This window comes from Leptonychotes weddellii, chromosome 7, assembly GCF_054177405.1.
Source record: "Leptonychotes weddellii isolate Sample4059 chromosome 7, ASM5417740v2, whole genome shotgun sequence".
Taxonomy (NCBI): Eukaryota; Metazoa; Chordata; class Mammalia; order Carnivora; family Phocidae; genus Leptonychotes; species Leptonychotes weddellii.
In genome coordinates, this window is record NC_138375.1 from 120918998 (window position 1) to 120935434 (window position 16437).

The 16437-nt window shown below is 44.6% G+C and overlaps 1 protein-coding gene and 1 long non-coding RNA gene across 2 annotated transcripts in view; both read right to left on the bottom strand.

Moving 5' to 3' along the window:
• The window catches only part of MEGF10 (multiple EGF like domains 10), a 349303-nt gene that overhangs the window by 278861 nt on the left and 54005 nt on the right, over window positions 1-16437 (bottom strand). The window lies entirely within an intron of this gene.
• LOC145722754 (uncharacterized) overlaps window positions 13763-16437 on the bottom strand; it is a 10552-nt gene continuing 7877 nt past the window's right edge. Inside the window, exon 2 of the long non-coding RNA XR_014147262.1 lies at window positions 13763-16379. This is a non-coding gene — a long non-coding RNA (uncharacterized LOC145722754). The remainder of the gene's footprint in view (window positions 16380-16437) is intronic.

The window sequence follows — 16437 nt, forward strand, 5'->3', positions numbered from 1 at the left end:
TAGCCCGGTGATGGGTATTAAGGAGGGCACGTACTGCATGGAGCACTGGGTGTTATACGAAAACAATGGATCGTGGATCACTACATCAAAAACTAATGATGTATTGTATGGTGACTAACATAACATAATAAAATTTTTTAAAAAAATGTATATTGAAAGAAGCAGAGTTGCTTAAAATCATAGATGTTCTGGAAAATCTGAAGTGTATAGTGACTGTACATAGAGCTCATTCTCTTGCTTTTAGGCAGAGGTACATCTGAACCTTTGTGAATATTTAATAGTTAATATTGGTTTCTAACCCAATAGTATTTAACCTAACAGCTACTGTGTATAAATTAGTATGTTAAGCAAAGATCTTTATCAGGACTTCCTTCAGGCACAAATCCCACTGCACCATCAGAGAGTTCCAATTCAGATCCCCTGGAGAGATCTCAGTGTGGAACATTTTAATGATTTGGGGCTTTTCTGATGAACCTAAAAATAAATCATTAAATGTTCACTTTATTTTACTCCCATGAAATGTGTCCAGATGAAATCCTGCCTCCATCCTCGCATCTCAGGCCATCCTTCACCCTATCCTTGGCATCAAAATGCACTACTTGGATTTGCCCACATTCTCTTTCAGTGTGTTCCCCAATGCAATGGGGACTGACAACAGCAGGCCACCATCTGTATGACACGCTGATCTTTTAAACACCGTCCATCCACCCCCGGGGCGAAACCATTACCGTTCCTATAATTTATCTCCATTAGTCCTTTTATCCAGCCCAACAGCCATTTTTCCCTCTCTTGTCAAATCCAGTGGGCCACCAAATTCTCAGAAAAGTCTGGCCCAATATCTCAATGATTTGATTATTCTACAGTTCTTACAAGTTCAGTTTCTCCTAAAAAATTCCAAGATGTTGCTTTTTTTTAAGTTATTATTATTCTTCTTAAAATAGAGGAACACTGCCTTTCAAAATGTCCTTCTTGGCAAACATATTATTTATTCCATTTACAGTTAGAATTTTCATGCTCGGGGCGCCTGGGTGGCTCAGTTGTTAAGCGTCTGCCTTCGGCTTAGGTCATGATCCCAGGGTCCTGGGATCAAGCCCCGCATCGGGCTCCCTGCTCCCGCGGGAAGCCTGCTTCTCCCTCTCCCACTCCCGCTGCTTGTGTTCCCTCTCTCGCTGTGTCTCTCTCTGTCAAATAAATAAAATCTTTAAAAAAAAAAAGAATTTTCATGCTCATTTTTCTCTTCAATGAACTGCTTTCCAGAATTTCCTTTCCTCTTCCCTATAATTAGTGCTACATACCACTGATAAAGGACCCACATTATCAGAAAGAAGAAAGCCATAGGAACATATTGAGTATTCTCAAAGGAAAATATTCCAACACAAGAGTTTACAATATCCAAATAAGTGATTGCTTTCTGCACAAGAAAATAGAAACAAATTTACCACAAAGCTTGCTTCCTTTACATTCATCTATTCAATAGGTACTTAAGGAGCAGCCATTACATGCAAGATATATAGACCCTGTTGAATACAGATGATGGGCACAAAGCCTGCTCTGGAGGAACTCACCGTCTAGAGAGGAGAAAGTAGGACAAATCTTGTTAACATGTGGTGGGGTATGGGGGCGCCTGGGTGGCTCTGTTGGTTAGGCAGCTGTCTTTGGCTCAGGTCATGATCCCAGGGTCCTGGGATCCAGCCCCCCTATCAGGCTCCCTACTCAGCGGGGAGTCTGCTTCTCCTTCTCCCGCTGCCCCTCCCCCCACTTGTGTGTGCACGCGCTCTCTCTCCCCCAAATAAAATCTTTAAAATACATAAAATACATAAAATCTTTAAAACAAGACAAAAACAGAAACATGTGGTGGAGTACAGATTAGGGAGAGATTCTTTTCAAACAGCCTAAAGGAGGGCAGTGAGGAGGTGGTATTTGAATGGCTCTTGAAGATCAGGTAGCCCTTCGAGTGGGATTTAGAAAACTGAATGAGGGGAGCAAGCTTCCAGAGAAGAAACTTGTGTGAGCACAGAAGAGCACCTGGGAGGGCGCGTGAGTCAGGGCAAGGAACTAGGGATCCACTGCTCAGGAGTGTGCGTGAAGGTGAGCAAGATAAGATAAAGTTGGAGAGACAGGTCAGAGCCAGGCCTTACCATGTTGAGGACGCCAGGGGAAAGAATATGGGCTCCATCCATTAGGCAACAAGAATCCCCCAGGGATTTTGGAGCAGAAGAAAAGCAAGATGAGAACATTAATGTATAGGATGGATTGGAATGAAGCCATACTGAAAAAGGGAGGCCAGTTGTAAGGTTTTTGGCCACATAAGCTGGGCCTTGATGAAGTCACAGTATGACAGAGCTGTAGAGTTCAGAGGAGGGGGAAAATTTTAAGATACTTCATTAAATTGATGGAATCTGGTATCTGATGGAATGTGGAAGGTGAGGGATAGGGAGAAGCCAGAATTCACCCCAACAACATAAGACTGGTTGCAACGAGGATTACAGAGGAAGGGAAGATTTGTGAATGAAAACGTGTCAGGGAGAGGACGAAGAAGATGCCCGGTGGCTGCTAGAAAAACAGAAGTCTTCCAAGAAAGAATTCAGAGATGGAAGTACAAACAAATGCAAAAATCATCTGCACAGATGTGACAACCAGAGTCACGACTCTGGATGAGATTTTTAATTGAGAAACAGCCACAATTACTGTCTATACATCACAAAGTCAAATGCTGTTTTGCTAATTATCCACTTAGTTTGATGAATGTAGACAGCCAATATCAGATCATTACAGCCTAGATGCTTTGCAGCCGGAGTGGCCCAGTTCAGCAGTCCACATCAATCAAATTAAACAAATCCTTATCCAATCTGCCCTTGGCTTTGTGCAGTGTCGACACAGTCAGTGGGGACACGTTCAAACTGAAATTGAAAACCCGATTCAAGGGCGCCTGGGTGGCTCAGTTGGTTAAGCGACTGCCTTCGCTCAGGTCATGATCCTGGAGTCCCGGGATCGAGTCCCGCATCGGGCTCCCTGCTCGGCAGGGAGTCTGCTTCTCCCTCTGAACCTCCTCCCTCTCATGCTCTCTGTCTCTCATTCTCTCTGTCTCAAATAAATAAATAAAATCTTTAAAAAAAAAAAAAAAGAAAGAAAGAAAGAAAACTCGATTCAAGACCAGGGCTGGATCTCTGGATCTCAGTCCTCCCACCAGTCTCCTGGCCATGATGCCATCCAGCAAGGGCCCCCCACTCTCCACACACACACCTGCCTTCCTCATTAATCTCAACCTAGGAGGCCAACTTCAGAGAGCTGGATCTCAAATGACACTTATTGTCAAAACCGTAGGGCCCTATTTCTGAGTGTACTTTTCATGTTTCTTCCACTGCAGGAAACCAAAACCGGCCATCACATTGCACACGACAAATCTGTAATTCGATGTAACTTTCACACACTTCAGAACGTAACTTCAAAGCCAAGCATCATCATGAAGTCCAAATTTCAAAATGAAGGCCACTACTCTGTATGAGAAAAGATCAGAGCAAATGAAAATCAAGGTGTTTTCCAAGCAGGCGGATGGGAAGAACGAGCAAGAAATAAAAATCACTTTCCCCCCTTGCTCTATGCTTACAGAGATTTATAGTATTTCTCCCAATTCTGCTAGATCCTTCCATGATCCCATGGAAGGTTCATGAGACCATACTTAGAAAAACATTTTAAAAACCAGTCAGAGGAAAATGTCCTAATATACCTTAACTTCAGTGCATTCTGCCCTTCCACTGAGAGTGGGAAAGGAGACCCATCAGCCATTTCTTAATCGTAACAAGGAGGCTTAGTGAGGCAATTACTTAGCCGCAAATGCTTCTGGGAAATGGACTGAGAAAATAGCTCCCCGTAACCATTCATGTCCCCTTATTGTCACTGGCATTGAAGAGTCTCCTGAGGAAAAAAAAAAATGAGACTTGAACCATCATACAATTGGAATTGAGACATTAACTGCCATGTCTGATGGCTCCACGGAACTGTCACATTACAAAGAGAAGCAAAGGTGCATCAAAGGGAACATGTCAGCTACAGCAGAAAGTCGACATGTTACAATCCGAATTGTTTTCTATTTCCATGCAGAAACTTCAGAGTCGGCGACAAGAGTGGGTGAGCCATCTCTCAGACTTCTCCTTTATATAGAGGGCATAAAAATAGCTGGACTCCGCAGACTTGGGGAAAGAGGTTTTCCTTGAAGAGCATGGTGCTGGGCAGGTTTGGTGTCCCCCCGTTTTGGGAGGGTAGGGAACATGTGTCGCTCCTCCCCAGCCTATTGACAGCATTTCAACAGGACTGCAGTTGGAGACGCATGGACTGCTGTCTATCTCTCGATGTGGGAAACAAAGGCAGAAGGAAATGTAGATAAAATTAAATGTCCTTATAACTTGACAAACTCTTGAGGCAGGCAGAGTATAACGGTCCTCCAGGAAACTCCCAACTGTCTTAGCTGTTAATGCCTTGCTAGAGGGAAAAACTACCTCAGCTGGACAATAGCAAGGCCTCCATTATCCGGAGTCTTCTTTAGCACATGAAAATCCTTTTGGAACTTCCCTTATCTTTACTTCTCCCAACCCCAAAGTATATAATTGACCCTGACAATCCCAGAACAGCAACTCTTCCTGCCCACAGGTCCTGTCCCTGAGCTTTTTGCAACGAAGATGGACGTCTCAAGAATTCTTTCTTGGCTGTTGGCTCCGGACCCCAACAACACTACTCCAAAAACACATCATTTCTCACTTCAAACTTAAAATGAGCTGACAAATAAGTCAAAGAATAAGTGGCTGCAGGAAGCAGCCTACACTGTCAAAGTTTGTCGAGGGGAACAGGGGTGACTGTTTCCCATGGGCAGGAGTGGGTCACATAAAGAACGAATTTGAGGTCAGCTTTGGTCTGGTCCCATGAGAGTTCCCAACAAAGGGGCAAACAGGCCCTAGTGGAGAGAAGCTAAAATTAGTATTATGTTCTAATCTGGGGGTTATAGAGGAGTAACCAATTGGCCATAATGGAAAAGCCTTCACTTGGGTCAAGGGCGCTTCAGATGAAAGGCCCCCCAGGGATGGGGCTCTCCAAAGAACTAAAGCTGAACTTAAACAGCCCAGGCCCCCAGGGGTTAGTGTCAGTCACGTGAGAACTTTTCTGCTCCCCATGCACCTCTCCTTCTTCCATTACTATATTCTAACCCTAGAGAGGCAGGAACAGATTCTAGCTTCTGTTCCCCGCCTCTAATAGTCTCCACCCCCTCCTCCCTGCCAATCAGGAGATTAACTGGGGGAGGGAGAATATTTGACTTCAAGTCAAAGTTGGAGTGTTGATATTTTATAGGCTGGACTTTCTGAATAAAGATTGTGTTTGATAACCTAAATATCTGTATGCAGTGTTTGGGGGAAACAAAGTAAATTGCTCTACAATTACCCTCCCCCACACACAAGTCTTGCTTATTCATCCCATCAATTACACACATTTTCCTCCCACTTAGCCATTTGTATCCAGGGACTTATGTGGGATCTGGGGAGCTTCCAGAGAGGGCAAAAGTCTAGAAACGTAGTGGGATTCAGACATACACAGCCAAGTTGGATGGGCTGAGGTGGATGAAAGATGGCAAGGGGAGGGGTACTTAGGTTGTCACCCACATTATCGGTTGAGGTCACCTTGTCCTCTGAGAATTACATAAAATTGGCCGGCACTCTCCTCATCCCAAGGTTAATGGAAACCCAGCCTCCGTGAATCTCCAAAGGCTCTCGCTCTGATTTCTCCCTTCCGTAGTGAAATTCTCAGTCTCTCCAGGCTGCACTGCATTCTAGTTTCCCAATTTGGAGCAGACTCTTGCCTTGATTTCCCAGAAACACTGCTGGCACAGGAGATTACCTTTCAGCACCCAGCAGGCAGTAAAAGGAACACAAAACGACCTTGTCTTTGAACATCCTCTGGCCACCAGTGGTGGTCTAACAGTGGACATGGACGTCCGCACACTGACGCACTGCACTCTGTGGCTTACTCCCCAGCTTCTCCTGCTCCTTCTCCTCCTTTCTCTGCTCTCCGACCCCCACCCCCACCCCACAAAACCTTCCTTTATTTTTTTATGCTGATTGGCTTAGCTCTTTGTTTCAATGCCTCCTTCCAAATCATGCCCTGGGGGCCTCATCTTTGCTAAATAAAAGGCTATTTACTCCAGAGAGAAACATGCTACATTCTTACAGGCTGAAGCTGCTGCAGTCACTTGTGGTTTTAAATAGTAATTGCTTTATCTGTGCTGCAAGACCCAGCAACAGGGCTCGAATTTGGAGGGGTGAAGTGATTATGGTTATAGATGGTGGCACATTCCAGAACTCGTTGCCACCTGAGATTTGTCCTGAGGAGAAAAGCGTTCTGTATGTTAATTGAAAATATATTAAAATGCTGGTGAACTCACTATGGATCATTGTCACTTCTTCTGCTTCCCCACCCCTCCACCTCACTCCACCACCCCCTCCCCGCCCCCCTCCCACACACACACAGGAAAAAGAGAGTTCTCTTCATTTGGTGGCCATCAGACCGTGGTGACCATCAGCGTCCCTGACCTTGAGGCACGGTGGCCATATTCCTGATTTTCCATGCTCAGGGCAGTGGGTTTCAGCTTTACCAGCACCTAGGCATATGATTGAGACTGGCCACCGTGGCGTCCTGGCTCTGCCATCTGCAGCTGTAAGATCTCTATCCGCGATCCTGGCATTGCCGTGCCAATCCCAGCAGAGTGCCAAAAAATAAAGAAAGCTCCTCTCGTGCTCACAGAAACAATAGTGAGGAGGTTAGGCCTTGAGGTGCAGCAGCTCTGCTCCATTTTTAAAATGACATTCCTGGGGCACCTGGGTGGCTCAGTCGGTTGGGCGTCTGCCTTTGGCTCAGGTCATGATCCCAAGGTCCTGGGATGGAACCCCGCGTCAGGCTCCCGCTCACAGGGAGTCTGCTTCTCCTCCTGCCCCTCACCCTGCTCATGTTTTCTCTCTCTCACTCTCTCTGTCTCTGTCTCTCTCTCATGAATAAATAAAGTCTTTTAAAAAAATAATAAAATAAAACGACATTCCTCGTGGGACTCCCCATCTTCACCAGCAGGATCAGCCACTTGGTAAGTGATGGCACACGAAGCTCCAAGTCCCGGCTCAGCGAACAGTGCTGAGAAAGAAATGTGGACATGAGCACCCTATGCGTGGGTTTTGGGGGGGGAAGCTGGGGGGGGCGGTGGGGGGTGGGGGGAAATAGGAGGGGTGTCTATAAAAGACTGGGCTCCCTGGAGTCAATAAGAAGCCAGTCAAATGGGGGTTTGCTCACTGCTATTGATATTTGGGGCTTAATCTGAGGTGACTGCATTTGCCATCAGTTGCTGCTAAATCCTGAGACACTCAGATTACATGCTGTAAACGGCTTTTGTCTATAAATCTATGAAATTCACAAAGATACAAGGTTGGGCCGTGGTAGAAGTATTCTGTGACTTTGACTCATCCTACTGGCCATGTTTTCCAGAATGCCACTGGAGAAATTTCCACACAAAATATTAGAATAGGTAATAATACCCAAACACCACCTAGAAACATTAGGTCAAGTGCTTTACCTACCTTATCTCATTAAATCCCTACCGTGACCCTAACAGACAGGTGCTATAATCCCCATTTTAGAGAATTCAAAAAGAGGCTCAGAAATTTTAAATAACTTAAGGTCAGACAAGTAATAAATATTGAAACTGTTTAATCAAAGACATGAAAATAAACACTAAACTAGAGCAACTGAAAGATTCTGGAACATACTGCTTTAGGTTTAGACCAGGCTCCCTAGAAGCAAAACTGGAGACAAGGATTCATGTCCAAAAGGTCTAGTGAGGAAGGCCTCCAAGAGAACACTCACTGGGGGTAAGGGAAGCAGGACCCAAATAGCAGGAAGTCAAGCAAAGGTGTGATCTCAGGGAAAGACCCACCGACAGTTGACTTCACCTGATCCCACAGGGGAGCTCCAGGATGTAAGCTACACCTCACCGTTGTCCAGGCCAACCAGAGGCACTCCCATACCTGTCAGTCAGGGCCATCCCCCGAGGAAAAAAAAAAGAAGAAGAAGAAGCCCCAGGCCTGGGCACGGAAAGCAAATCACACTAAACCCACTGGCATGTACAAACAGTAACAAGGAATCTGAAGAATCTGGCGCAAGCCCAGACATTGTCTGCTGAGGCATCCAACAGCAGAGCTGGCTCCCAACCACCTGCACATCCTTGAAAGTCATCCCCGGTGAGATGGAGTGCTTCCATAATTTGGGCTTCAGACAGACTGTATACCCATGAAGAGTAAAAAGGTTTCGGTCAGACCTTTCCTTTATTGAAACTGGTGTGTGATTTGGGAGCCTAGGATCAGGTTCCATACGGGGAATGAGCGTGTGGTCAAGGAGGCAGGTTGACAAGGCCAAAGGCCCTATGGCCTTGCCCAAAGATGACGTGTCCTGCCCACACATGCCCCACTGCCTGGCTCCGTGACGCTGGGCAAATCATTTAATTATGTGAGTCTCAGTTCCTCTAGAGGGGAAAAAGAAAAAAAAAGAAATACCCCAGAACTTGCTGGAATAATCAAATGAGGTAATACCTATGAAACTGCTTTGTAAATGGTCATGATATCAATATTAGTTATTAGTAGTATTAGGTTGCTGTTGGATTAAATAGAGAGAATCGTTTCCATTCAAATGGGCTGCAAGAGGTAGACGTGACTGTGGTTAGATGTAAATTCCAGAGAAATTTCTTATTCCCAAAGCAGCCTGACCCTGCCTACTCCCTAACATCTCTATCCAAGCCATCATCCAGCTGGAGATTGGATGGATTTGGAAAGAGAGCTGCCTTGAGCTTCAGGAAGTCCCAGCTCACAATGACACAGACCAGTCAGTCCCTCCAAAGCCTCAAGCCTCATTGTCTGCTGGGCCCTGGAGGGGCGTGCCCCTCTCGAACCTTCACATGTCCCATGGCCCCGGCTCTCTCTGTTTTCCCAAGGCAACTTGCACTGAACATTACAGCACCTCCAAAGAGAATATGACATGCTCAACACACTGACATGAAGGTGCAAAGGACATAATGGAATAACCATTGCCCCACTAGGCACAGCCTTAACCCAAAGGAGGAGCTCTCAAATGTCTATGAAGAACTGCTTTCGGGGTGTGGGGTGGAGATTTCAGCACCCAGGGCAAGAGTCTGAAAATCACACCAAATGCATGATTTGGTCAAATAAAGCTAACACTGTTTATAGGAAGAATGTTTCTCCCGAGAGTGACTTCCAAGTGTAGGGCACAAGGGACCTCAATTATTATAGAATGTTTCCTTTTCAACTATCTTTTGAGCCACTGAATAAAGAATAGACTTTGGGGGCGCCTGGGTGGCTCAGTTGGTTAAGCAACTGCCTTCGGCTCAGGTCATGATCCTGGAGTCCCGGGATCGAGTCCCGCATCGGGCTCCCTGCTCCGCAGGGAGCCTGCTTCTCCCTCTGACCCTCCCCCCTCTCATGTGCTCTCTGTCTCTCTCATTCTCTCTGTCTCAGATAAATAAATAAAATCTTTAAAAAAAGAATAGACTTTGGGATCAGAACAACCTAAGTTTTACTCCTGACTTCAGCATTGACCAGCTACGTGACCTTCAGCATGATCTGAACCTCAGCTTCCCCATCTGTGAAATGGGATAAAGAGTCCCTCCCTCATGAGGTCACTTTAAGAATAAAGCACAGGCTCAGGTGCCTGGGTGGCTCAGTCGTTTAGCATCTGCCTTTGGCTCAGGTCATTATCCTAGGGTTCTGGGATCAAGCCCTGCATCGGACTCCCTGATCAGTGGGGAGTCTGTTTTTCCCTCTGCCTCTCTCTCTCTCTCTCTCTCTGTCTCTTAGGAATAAATAAATATTTTTTTAAAAAAGAATAAAGCACAAGCAAGCTGTTTAGCATAGCTCCTGCTATGGTAGCAGATGTCCAACAAATGTTATCAATAAAATCAACAGTAATACATAAAGGGCCTAGGCCAGTGCCGATGACAAAATAAAACATTAATTATCATTATTGTAATTGTAATGATCATGCTCCTCAGAGAGCATTTCAGGGATTGGCTGTTGACGGGCAGGCAGTAAATGTTGGTCAAATTAATGAATACACAAATGACTGCAGTCAACAAACTTCTTTTTTTTTTTTGAAGATTTCATTTATTTATTTGAGACAGACAGAGCGAGCGCATGAGCAGGGGGAGGGGCAGAGGGAGAAGCAGACTCCCTGCTGAGCAGAGAACCCGACAAAGGGCTGGATCCCAGGACTCCAGGACCATGACCCGAGCCGAAGGCAGACGCTTCACCAACTGAGCCACCCAGGCGTCCCAGTCAGCCAACTTCTTAACCCCTAGCAGAAAGAGAACACTTCTGAATTCAATGCGTCAAGAATCTCCTAGCTCCTAAATATCTTAAAAATAGCCTGGTACTTCCGCCAGGTTTCATGAGCTATATGCTGTCACCGTGGCACTTCCTCCCTTGTCAGCCCAGGAGAGCAGTGGGTAGCACACACAGCCTTCCCAGATGACGACGGGATGGAGGTGAGGCCATCGCGTCAGCATGACTGTGAGTCATCAACCGTTTCTGTCTGGCATTGGGACGGCAAGCGCCGCGACTCTGGGCCTGCACTAATTTACCTGGGAACATCACAGATGTTTGTGTTTGCTCCTGAGATAACATCCACTTTGACTTTACATAAAATACGGAGACATTAGGGATCCAAACACTTCACGTCAATGAAGAATGTGCAGAAATACAGAACAGCACTAGCATCGCAACAGAGACTCTCTCTCTTTTCACAGTTACCTCTGCCATGGCAGACGGCTCTTCCTTTGTAGATTCCGAAGGGCGAGAAGGTGGATTTGCCTACTTCACAGCCCATCCCAAAGGAGGCACTGTGTCCTTGAGCCAGGACTGACAAAAGCCAGAGGGAAGAACCCCAGACAGGAAAAACTTGGGAAGAGGTGGCTTACAGCTCCATAAAGAGGGTGAATTGGCCACATCCTCTCGATACATGAGAAAGAACCACAGTGCCTCAAGTCCAATTTCCAACAGGTGTCACCGGGGCATGGCTGAGGGGTCCAGGAAAATGACAATCTCTTTGGTGAGGAAGAGAAAGGAGATCATAGAGACTGAATGATGGTGACAATGGTCATTTGTTAAGGACATATGCAGAGACTCTATGCAAAAACGATACCATGTATTTCCATAATAACCCCATAACAGATACTGTGTTGGTTTGCTAGGGCTACGATAACAAACTATCACAGGCTGGGTGGTTTCAACAACAGAAATATAGTTGCTCACAGGTCTGGAGGCTGCAAGTTGAACATCAGAGGGCCAGCAGGGCTGGCTTCCTCTGAGGGCCATGATGGAAGGAGCTGTTCTAGGCCACTGTCCTGGGCCTGCAAGTGGCCGGCCTCTTGGTGCCTCTTCATTCAGTCTTCCCCTATGCATCCCTGGAGTCTCGCTTATGGGTCCAATTTCCTCTTCTTTTAAGGACATCAGTCGGATTGGATTAGGGGCCCACCCTGACAATCTTACTCTAACTTAATCACCTCTTTAGAGGTCCTATCTCCAAATACAGTCACATTCTGAGGTCAGGACCTTAACATACGAATTTGCAGGTGAGTTGGGATGGGGTGGGTGGGTGGGAGGGGTTCCACAAATCAGCCCATAATAAGTACTATGATTCCCATCTTACTGATGAGGATTTTAAACCCTGTTGCATAACATAGCCAGTAAATCGAGAAGGCAGGATTTGAACTTGGGTGTGTGTGACATCAAAGTCTATAATCTCCACCCTATGACACTGCCTCCGAGAGAGGATGAGCAGCGCGAGATGAAGCTAAGAGTGACATCAACATCAGTATTTATAGGCTACGGATACGTCTAGAAGGTACAATAGGTGATTTACTGAGAAGCCTGCTTTGAAAGGCATTCATCAGTATAAGTCCTGCAGTTGTGGATTAATTGACATTTTATTCCTTTGTTACTATAGAAAATTTCTCTAAGCAATAGAAAAATCTCTAATCCGCCCCTGCACAGGCACATACCTGCCCTGGCTAAGTATTTGAGACACTGTTCCAAGCTATGCTCCTCATTAACAGTGTGCGATACTTATGCCAAAATACAGGCCCAGTGTCTCCTACAGTTTGTAATCCATCTGGTCTCCTGGCCCTGATGCCAGTGGCAGGTGTGGCTGCTGTCTGAATGGCACCCCTCTTCCTGCGTGGGGTGGGAGGAGGGGTCCGTGGTAGGTAATGAATCAACAGCACTCAGCCAATTCTCTGGACTCCGTTGACGTGCACGGCCAGCTTTCTCTCGTGATTAATTACACTTGCTTTCGCAGGAGTATTAATTCACTTTTCTGGAGAGCTTTTCTGATTTCTGCTATTAAAAAGCAAATATCAACAATCCCCCCAGCTCAGAAGGAAAAGAGTCCAGTTCAGCGTGGGTCATCACAATCGTCAAAATCCACCGCTTGAAAGAGAGGATGGTTACACATAGAAGGAAGGATGTGTGTGTGTGTGTATGTGTGTGTAGATACGTGTAATATGCACAAATAGGAGCATAAACATAAATTTCATATAATTATCATTTTTCTCCTTAGGATAACCGTATGTCCCTTTTCTTGTGGGTGCCACCTATTTCAAAAAGCCTCCTCAAATAACTGTACAAGCAAATCAGATACTGCACATTTTCGATAATAATACAGTCAAAAGAAAGGAGCAGATAATTTGGAGACATATTTGCAGTTAGACATAACTGTCTTCAAACAAAGAACGACCCCCAGTTAATTAATGTTTGTCAAGCACTTTAAAATCATACAATTTAACATTCTAGACATTCCCACCTAAAGGTAGGGACATGAAAGGAGGGGGGGTGCAGCTTAGATGGGCTCTGGGTGTCTTGTTCAGTTATTCATCAGATTTACCAGAAAGGGGGGATGAAAACCACATGCACACAAAGTAGCTGGAACTAAATTTCCTTAAAAGCTATTGCTCTGTCTCTGCCTCTCATTTTTCTTTATGAGTGAATGGGGAATAATTCTTCTGAAAATCATTTCACGGGAGCAGTAACAGCAATTCTTAATTATTAATATCACGATTTGTTATTTATTAAGCATCAACAGTGCATTAGATGTTGTACAAAACACAGATAGCTCCGAGTCTTAAATCAAGCCGATTCACTCAGAAATGTATGGCTTTAGCCTTTTTTTTTTTTTGGACGGGATTTGGGCAGTGAGCTGGATAATGAGGTGCTGCCTGCCTTGGAGGGAAGTGTCTTTCTAGCACTTCGGTTTTCTCTCTCACCAAATAAGAGCAGAGCATTTGCCTGAGAATCAAAGATGCCAAACTAGGGAATCGACCTTGAAGGATGTCATTTCCAGTGGCCTCTGAGCTCGCTAACCATGTGTCCCCTTTAGTTTAAACACGCACCTATTATTTTTATATATTCACTTATATGTTATATACATACCCTATTCTACCAATACATTATGATCATTACGGAAACCTACAAAAATGCAAAAAATTTTAAAAAGATAGCATGTAGATAAAATGTTTTAAAATAACTTGTTTTAGTGTATTTTATTAACAGGAATAAAGAATTTTGCTCTCACTAAAAATATGCCACCATTGATAACATTTCTTTACTGAATATTACAATTGAATATGAATCCATATTTTTTTTAAATCTTAGTTTAATACTTTGTGATACAGGGATTTGGTTTGGTGCAGCTTTAGTGGTTGCCACTGTCGAGAATGATGCTTCTCAAAAATACATCCACCCAACTGGGGGGAAAAAATGCGTGGCTGGTTGGGAAATCACGGAAACTTTTTTTTTTAAGTAACTGTTACACCCAACATGGGGCTTGAACTTACGATCCTGAGATCAAGAGTCTCAGGCTCTATGGACTGAGCCAGCCATGCCCAGCTCGTGGAAGTTATTTTTAAAATCATCCACCCAGTATGTGAACATTTTTGTAGAATTTTGCTGGTAAATTTGTATTTTTCCTGCTCTAGCATTTGTTCTTGTCAACAAATTGGAACTTACTATATTTTTTGTGTATTCAATAAATGAGTTCAAAATACACTGAATCCTTCATTTTTAAATCAGTTTTGAAATTCTCTTACTACGTTTCCTAAGTTTGTGATGTTGTGGTTTTTGAAGTTTACAAACTTATACAACTTTGGCAACAAAAATAACAGTGATGGAAATGTTTCCAGAGATTATTTTTAAAATGCTTTCTCCATAGCACAAGCTGCTGCCAAAAGGTAACTGATTTTGTATTTTCGGAGAAGGAGTAAATTAGTTTCGTTGACTGATTAAAAGCTTTCATTTAGGGCGCCTGGGTGGCTCAGTTGGTTAAGCGCCTGCCTTCGGCTCAGGTCATGATCCTGGAGTCCCGGGATCGAGTCCCACATTGGGCTCCCTGCTCTGCGGGGAGTCTGCTTCTCCCTCTGACCCTCTCCCCCCTCATGCTCTCTCTCTCTCAAATAAAGAAACAAAATCTTTAAAAAAAAAAAAAAAAGCTTTCATTTAAACCCCACTCTTTCACTGACTATCTTGAGTGATCTTGGGCACGTCACTTCACCTTTCTGTGCCTCAATTTCCCCATATGTCAGGTATAGTTATTAGTTCCTACCTTCTAAGGCTGTGTGAAGAGTCATTGACTTGACCCATATAAAATAGAACCATGCCTGGCCCATACTAAACCTTACGTAAATGAAACGTGTTATGTGTACTTCATTTTTCAAGTAGTTTCCACGCCCAATATGGGGCCCCAACTCCAGACCCTGAGATCAAGAGTCGCATGCTCTACCGACTGAGGCAGCCAGGCACCCCAAGTGTTTTTAATTTTTCACTAATGTCTGTCAAGAGTCCTACTACCAACAGGTACTTGTCATCACAGGAGGTCAGCATAATTGGACACATGTCTTTTTGTAAAAAAAAAAAAAAAAAAAAATGCAACTTTGAGTTTGACTCTGCTTTAATTATTTTGACCCAATGCAAACCTCTCTGTGACATAAAATGTTGTCATGGTTATTCCCCATTTCATTGAAAATACTGTAAAAATTCTACTGTTTGCAATTCTGTTATTTAAAATAATACTGTCCAGGGTGCCTGGGTGGCTCAGTCAGTGAGGCGTCTGCCTTCGGCTCAGGTCATGATCCTGGGGTCCTGGGATTGAGCCCCATGTCGGGCTCCTTGCTCAGCGGGGAGCCTGCTTCTCCCTCTCCCTCTGCTGCTCCCCCTGCTTGTGTTCTCTCTCTCTCTCTGTCAGATAAATAAATAAAATCTTTAAAAATAAATAAATAAAAATAATACAGTCCATAAATTTCTCTAACTCGGATGCAGTAAACTACAATATATGGAAACATGCTCATGGGAATGAACAAAGGAAGACCTGGCCACAGCCCTCAGTGTTGGAGGGCTCCTGCTCTGACTCCAGTAATGTATGTGACACCTCAGATGTGACAGACATTGTGTGGTTCACTAGACATCAAACAGTAGTAAGCTTACTTCCTTTTTTCACTTTTAGATAAAATGTAAGTATGAAGGAAATGTCCTCTTTCTTGTCCCCTCCACTGTAGAGTCCACTGATCTGGTCCAGTGGTTTCCCAACAGAGAGTCTCTGGATTCCATCCAGAGCTGCTGAATCAGACTCTCCAGTTAGACCTGCTTCTCATCCAGCTCCCAGCCCGTGTTAGTCCGACAACAAGATGACTGTCTAACCTCCCCACTAGGGAGGCTCCCTGACCACAGCCTTGATATATGGTCATCTTCTTGAACATTTTTAATGACAAAGAGCTTATTACCTCCAGGGTAACCCATCTCATTTTTGGAGTTCTTTAATTGTCAGAAAATGTGTTCTTCTATCTCCCTGTCATTCTACCCACCAGCGTGAGTATTTTGCTCTCTGGTGTCACACAGAAAATGCTTCACACCATCTCCTCTCCCATTTCCCTCTCTCCACTCCCCAAACCTTTCCATCGATCCCCATTGCACTTGTTTTCTGGGATGTTCTTCCATCCCAATTCCCCTTCCCTGGCTGCTTTCCTACTGGGAAATGTTGCTTAATACCCATATATCATCAGATGAGGTCAAGACGCTGTGAATGGGTGGCCTCCTCCAATTGTCACTGCAGCAGCATCATTAATGCCAAAGAGATTCATCCTTGCCAGCTGACGTCATGAGTTCTCTCCATTTGGGTGCTTCATGGAGACGCACTACACACATTCATTGATAATAAAAATACCTTTCTTCATTGAGCACAGGTATTTTCAAACCCTCATCAAGACACTCCCTGTGTTTCCATGGATAAAATATACTGGCCTGCATCAAAAGGAATGAGATCTTGCCATTTGCAACGACGTGGATGGAACTGGAGGGT